Here is a 7,269-nt window from a genome sequence, read left to right as displayed (position 1 = left end):
GCAGGAGACCCTCCCCAAATGGGAGGTGTTTGTGTAGGCCCCATTCCCCCTTTCATCCCATTCCATGGTTTCTGAAGAAACCAGAAGGCAGTTCCCCCAGCAGGCGTACCTGGAGTGCTGAAGTCTGCAGTAATTTCCTCTGGGTGGAGGATGGGAGGCAGGCTGGGGCACAGAGGTTCCAGGCTGAATTTCCTGGGCTCGGCTAAGCATGACCACCTCTCGAGGCCTGACCTAACCCTGAAGATGGGGCCAAGCACTGATCGCACAGTCTCCCTGTGCTTCTATCCTACCCAGCAATGCCCCACACCACTCAGATCACACACACACAGAGTCTGGTCCCAGAACACCAAACCACTCTTCCTTTTTCTCTGGAACCTGCAGCCGTTGGCTGTGTCTGAGGGTTTAATACATCTTGTGCTGAATTCCTCCCCTCCTCCTCCTTCTTCCTGCAGACTTACGATTTCCCCGGAGATGAAAGGATAATTTGAAAATTAACTTCTTATTTCAGCCTTTCTCCATAGCTTCAGGGAATATTCTCAGATCAAAATGCACTGGGCCTGGAAGGTAATGATTAGGAGGGGTCCTAATGGGGATTTGGGGTTGCCAGTAATATTCTGTGTCTTGACCTGGGTGCTGGTTACACAGGTATGTTCATTTTGAGACGATTCATTCAGCTGTATATGTATAACGAATGCATGTAATATTTGGATGAAAATTTAAATTTGAAAACAAGCACAGGACCGGGGTGTAGCTAAGAGCGAAGGCTGTAACCTGGAGAACTGCTATTTGGATAAGAACTCTTTCTAGCTCTTTTCTAATCCTCACGAGTTAATGCAGCTGAGAGCTACTGTAGGGATATGGGGCTGCAAAGGTTCAAAGACAATGGGCTGAAGGTCTGCACTGTTTCCCTGCTTCCAGGGAGAAAGCTGCACTGAGTGCGTGATAGTCTTAGATCTCGTGCAGCCCTATGAGGTTCTGTGCAGATTCGTACTCCTAGAATAACAAGTCAGGAGTTTCTAAGAGGGGAAACTAAGCATCTTGAGTCAGACAGACAGACCTGTGTTCAAACCCTGGCTCTGCCACTTCCTAGCCATGTGACCTTGGGAAAGTTATATAAACTTTCTAATCTTCAGTTTCCCCATCTGTAAAGTGGGGCTAATAACAGTGCCTGCCCCATATAGTTGCTGTGGGAATTACCTGTACTGCATTTAAAGTGTTTAGCCGAGGGCCTGGCAAAAATGTAAGTACTCATTAAAGACTAAATGTCATAATTGAGTGCAACCCCTCACTTCATATGAGAAAACCAAGACCCAAGAAAGGGAGTATCTTTTTGAAGGCCACAGAGACAGGTTGTGACAATGACAAGGACCAGTGTGCTGCTTTCTCCCGACATGGGGCCCTGGGCAGGACCATGCCACCATGCTTGACTCAGACAGGCAGAGTGGCTTCCATTGTCTGACACACAACTTTCAGAAAGGGGACTGTGAAGAGTGCATTTTTGCTGATAGACCAGTCCCCACCGTGGCCAGAGTGCTTCATGTGAGCCACTGAGGCTGAGCAGCGTGGAAGCTGAGGGGGAAAGAGAGACTCTTGTCCAGCAAACACCCAGTGCCAGCTTCATGGCCAGGCCAGGTGCCAGGGACAACACAGGGAACAAGAAGGGACCAGCCTTCTTGGAGCTCATAGTCTAGGAGCAAGTCGGGGAACCACAGTCATGACTAGAGAGTGGTCATTCAAAGATTAAGCGAGGGGAACATATCACAGGGACCTAAGAGAAATGAAGAGGTGGAGGGAGAACCTACAGGAAGGAGCTGAGAATATTCCCTGGGGTGAGGCAAATTGCACAAGGGAATTGGAGAATAAAGGGGCCGGCATTGCTAGAGTGCAGGAAGCCAGGAAGAGGGTGCAAAACCTCTTGAGCCATGCTGGGAATTCTGGACTTTATCCTACAGGATGTAAAAAGCTTCTGTAGGGTTTTAAGTTGGGAAGTGACATGAGATTTGCATTTTAGAAATCCCTGAGCCCTGAGAGTCAGCTCAGGTCTGAATGCAATGAATGGGAGGGCTCCTATAGCCTCATGCAGTTCCCAGGGCCAGAGCACCTGGGGCCCTTAGCAACTGGTGCATCTTCATTCAACAGATGGGGAGACTGAGGACTGGAGAGGGAGAGTGACTTACCCAAAGTCACTTGCCACCCAAAGTCAGAGCTAAGTCTGGTTCCCGGGTCTCCAGGCATAGACCCTGCTGTACTTGCAGCCATCCCCCTGCCTTGCATGGCTGTCTCACTAGTTTGTGTGAAAGTCTTTCAAGTCTAAATGGATTGACAGGCTCTTAATGGGCAAGAACATGTCTTAAGCCTAGAGGCATTAAATACATCTTTGCAGAATGAAAGAATTTAAGTGCATGGCTTTTGTGGGAACCTTGGGTCTGTAACTCTTCCCTCACAGTATTTTGGAGCCCATAGCGCATGACGCCTCAGCCTGGCCACACCTGCAGATCTGCTCAAGTAGAGACTGGGAGGGAGTGTAGCCACAGGGCCTGAATCCAGCAAAACTGCTGGAAGCTTGCTTCCCCCCCACCCTAACTGCTGGGGTCTGGAAATTCCCAAGGCTTCTTCCTCAACTGGTCCCTATTGACAGATGACATCATGGACCTTTGAAATGAGAGGAAAACTCCCGCTAGGCTAGAAATTAAGGTGATTTAAAGCCAGATGGCAGAGCTTCTGAACAGAGAGGGCAGGAAAAGTCATCTAAACACACCAAGCTGAGAGATCAGCTGGGCCTTCTGGCACGAAGGCGTACAGATTGTTGTGGAGGCAAGGCCCTGGGCGGCTTCGCGGCTGGGGCCTCCTCTGAGGGTCAGGACCAGGATCAGCATTTGGGCCTTGCTCCCATCCCACCCCACCCCAACCCCGCATTAACCACAGGGAGAACCTTTGGCTCTTCCTGAGAGAAGGATTTTCAGGTCCTAGTCCTGCCTGAACCTGGGCACTTATGGAGTGAAGGATTTAGGATGGGAAATTAAGACTCACTAACACCTGTAATGTGCCAGACACTGTGCTGAGAGACCATGAGTTATAATGAGCTAATCATTGACAAGGTACAGCTAGTAGCCCTTTAGGTCAGGGGTCCCTAACCCCTGGGCACAGATCATTACTAGTCTGTGGCCTGTTAGGAATCGGGTTGCACAGCAGGAGGTGAGTGTCAGGTGAGTGAGCAAAGCTTCATCTGTATTTCCAGCCACTCCCCAGCACTAGCATCCCCACCTCAGCTCCACCTCAGACCATCAGGCATTAGATTCTCATAGGAGCACTGGTCCCTGGTGCCAGAAAGGCTGGGGACCGCTGCTTTAGGCCATAGGGACAAGACTAGCCCGACAATCTAATGGGGGGTGGGGTGGCTCGCCCTTTAAAGGGAATGGATGTTCTCATATTCAATCCTCCTGGAAGGTACAGGAAATGCAATGAGCCTCAGGACTGGATAAAGGGGACATGTACTCCTCACTCTGGTGCTCATGGGCCCTGCAGTGGGGAGAGGCCATGGGCCATCTGGGGGTTGGAAAGCTGCCCTTGGCTACCTGGAAGCTGTCCAGAAGCTGAGCGGCACCTCACCACTACTGTTTACCATGGTGGAAGCAGCAGCAGCGCAAAGAGCAGCAAATTTTGGTGACGATGAGCATTTAGGCAATATTCAAGCAGCATCTCCGAGTGCCTGCCCCTCTTCTAAGAGGTGAGAGCAATCAAGACTGATCCTTAGGTTGAGGCAAGTCTCTGGGGCCTCATGAATAGCCAGTGGTGAAGACAACTGGATAAGCCAAGTGGTGGCTTCACGTGGGGCATTAATAACCTAGACTGTGGTGTGGGGACAAGAAGGATACCGTGGAACAGAAGAGCCCCCAGGACTCTCTTTGGAGCGCATGTGAGCCAAAGAAAGCCCTGGAAAAACCCTCAGAAATAATGGGCAGACGTGCAAATGTCCAGTAAGTAGACCTAGGCTGTAAAGCTGGCATGAAAAGGAAGTATAAACTATTTTAAACTGAGTTCAGGGACATACAGATTATATGTTACCTTCCTTTTCCATCACAATTACCCTTCAAGGGAAATAGAAGTAATTATTATTCCCACTTTACAGATGAAGAAACTAATATTCAGAGACGCTATGTCAGTGGTTTCCAGTTTTTATAGTTCACAAATGAGCAAGTAAGTAAAAATTGGGGGAATAGTCATGGTTGCTAACTTTTACTTAATTTTTCTAAGTAAGAAAGTTAAAAACCAAAAATTGCCACATCTACATTCACTATGGCTTCTTGGTAGAAGAAATGATATTTTAATGTCAAAACTGTAGCAGACAACCTAATCAGAATAAAGGCTGGTCTTTTAAACTTATTTTTGAAGGCCCAATTGAATCTCCTTATTTTTCTCATCTCCCTGGGGACTTCTGAGATGTGGCCTTGCACTTGTGCTGGTTTGTGGAGTAGAGGTGGGGATCCAGGGGCTGAGTGACTCACTCAGCTAGAAAGGGGCAGAGCCAAATCACTTCAGACCTGACTCAAAGCCTGGCCTTTCTAGATACCCCACACAGCAGTGCTCCAGTGTGGCTTGGGTAAAGGAGACCCGCAGAGCCACCCTGATGTTCTCCGGGGTGGTGCAGGCAGTGTTGCCTGGTCTGACTGTCCTGCCCACAGGCCTCTTGGATGGACTCAGCCATTTGACTGAGAAATAGACCAGTAACACCAGCACAGATGACTTGGCAGAGCTCAGCACCATACTTTTTTCTCTGCATCAAATTACAGCCCATAAAAATTCAGCCGTTGCTGGGACACAAGCAGTTAAAGAGGAAGACAACCCAACACACCTTTTTCTCTTTTAGGAAAACACAGCACTGAGCCTGCACTCCTGAGCTGCTGTCCTGAGGCTTTCTGCTCCTGTACACCTGCTTGGAGGAAGCACAAAACCATTCTCTTTCCCCAGCTGCCCCCACTCAACAGGCTCAGAAGCATCCCAGAATCAGGCCACTGATGGTTTTCCAAACTGCAAGGCACTCTTGCTTCCTCAGAGAATTACAAAATATTAGCACTACAATGAACTTAAAGAATCATGTAATCCACCCTCCTCATTTTATATATGAGACAAAAAAGCCACTAACACCCAGGTCTTTTAACTTCTAGCCAGAGCCAGGGTGGCACAGTTGACAATCCACAGATAAACACAGGTTTGAGTTCTCCCTCGTCCTAGCTGTGTGACCTTAGAAAACCTTCCTTCTCCAAACCTCAGTGTTTTCATCTGAAAAATGGACAAAATAAATACCAGCTGCCCAGGGTTCTGTTACGGATTAATTAGAGCAGTTGCACACAGAACACTTCATACTATGCTAGGCACCTTGTCCATACAGTGCTTAGGACATTCTTCCTTCTGGGCAGCCTACTAACATGCCTAAGGTTTTGTATTCCTGTCTCTTAAGTGGAGATAATAATTGAATTATAGGAGATAATGCTCAGTGCTTAGCACATAGAAAGCACATGGAAGCAATTATTATTAGCATATTATCATTATCAGCACCTTCTCTCTTTCTTCCTTCTCAAGTCTCTCACTCTTTGATGTAGATATTTGACAACTGAAATACGTAGGGTGTACCATGGTTGAGTACCTTGTAAGGTGAGTAAGAGGCTCTCGAGGGGCCCACGGCTCTGCCTGAGGCTCTGGCAGTGGTCAGCAGCTCTGAACACTAGAGTATGAAGTCCATTCCACGGCTTTATTAGGGCTCTGTGGCCAACACAAGCTTTCTCAACAATATGGACATCTATCTAATTCCCTCCTCATATATTCATTCCATCAGGTGGAGGTGTCCTAAATCCCATATGAAACCACCTTGCAGCAGCCTCCTGAGGCTGTCAGCCACCTGACACATTCCATCCTCACAGGAATCCCATTCAAATGTGCAGATTCCCCAGGTAGCTTCCTGACCATCTGGCTAGAGGAAATGCTCACTAGGCTTTGATGAGAGGCTCTGGACTCTAGACTGCATGCAGCATGAAGAGAATTCCTGGCTCACTTGCCGGAGGCTGGCCGGATCCTCTCAGAGCCACAGACCATTGGCCTGAAGGACCAGGGGCTTTTCCCAAGGGGGAAATCTGTTTCTACACCTCACCAGACTGATCTCCTGTTCAGGAGGATTTAGGCAGACCAGAGGACCATTAATGCCAAATAAACAGATCGATAAGTTTCAAAAAAAAAAAAGACAAAGTCAACCTGCTTTGAAAAAGAGACACGGGTTCAAATGCTGAACTGACTGACTTTGAGTGCTTCCTCACCACTCAAAACCTCAATTCCTTCATCTGTAAAATGAGGACAATCAACCCTACCTTTTATAAATGCTGTGAAAATTAAACTGAAAGTTGATGGTACTTAGTTCAGTGTCTGGCACATTCTCATTATTTAATGATGGACCAGTAAGGGCAAAGCATAAGAAAAAGGACAGCCAGGCCAGGGATGTCCCTGAGAGACTCTCACTGAGGTGCATGACAGATATCATGACCTGAAACTAGGTCATCTGCCTCTCTCTAGCAAGTTAGTTAACCTTCCTGTGCCTCAGTTTCTTCATTTGTAAATGAGGATATTGATAATACCTACCTCAAATGGGCTTATGATGGTTAAATTAAATTCTTAATGTAAAACGCTTAGAATAGTACCTGACACACAGTAAGTGCTCAATAAATGCTGGCTATTAATAACAGAACTAAATGATTTATCAATAGCTTATAATAAACTCCTGAAGTGTGAGTTTCAGGAAGCCCATTACTGTTCTGCCTTTCTGAAATGACAGGTGGGCAGGAGACCCACACCTTTCTCCTGCATGAGCTCATTCCTAAGCAGAGGAGCTATGCATTATGTTAATAATGACCATTTCTAAAATGCCTGCTATGTGCTAGGATTAGAAATTTTTATCTCTAATCCTCACAATGATCCTCTGAAATTGGCAGTATTATCCTAATTTTATAGATAAGGAAATTGAGGTTCGGAGAGGTGAAGTAACTTGCTCAAGGGATCACAGCAGGCAGGCATAGAAGGAGGATTCAAACATAAGTCTCTCTGGCTCCATAACCACGGCTGCCTTGCTTCCCTAAACAGAATGGAGCTCTGTGTCCCTTTGGTGTGTGGGAGTGTGTCCACTAGGTCCTTAGCACTCATTCAGCTCCACTGGCCTGGCTGAGGTGGTTGGTATTTAAAAACTAGAGGGTGGGGGGGAACCCCTAAAAACAATAAACGGTGATT

This window comes from Pteropus alecto, unplaced genomic scaffold (assembly GCF_000325575.1).
Source record: "Pteropus alecto unplaced genomic scaffold, ASM32557v1 scaffold71, whole genome shotgun sequence".
NCBI classification, from domain to species: Eukaryota; Metazoa; Chordata; class Mammalia; order Chiroptera; family Pteropodidae; genus Pteropus; species Pteropus alecto.
The sequence above is the reverse complement of the archived record's forward strand: the minus strand, read 5'-3'. Positions refer to the sequence as shown.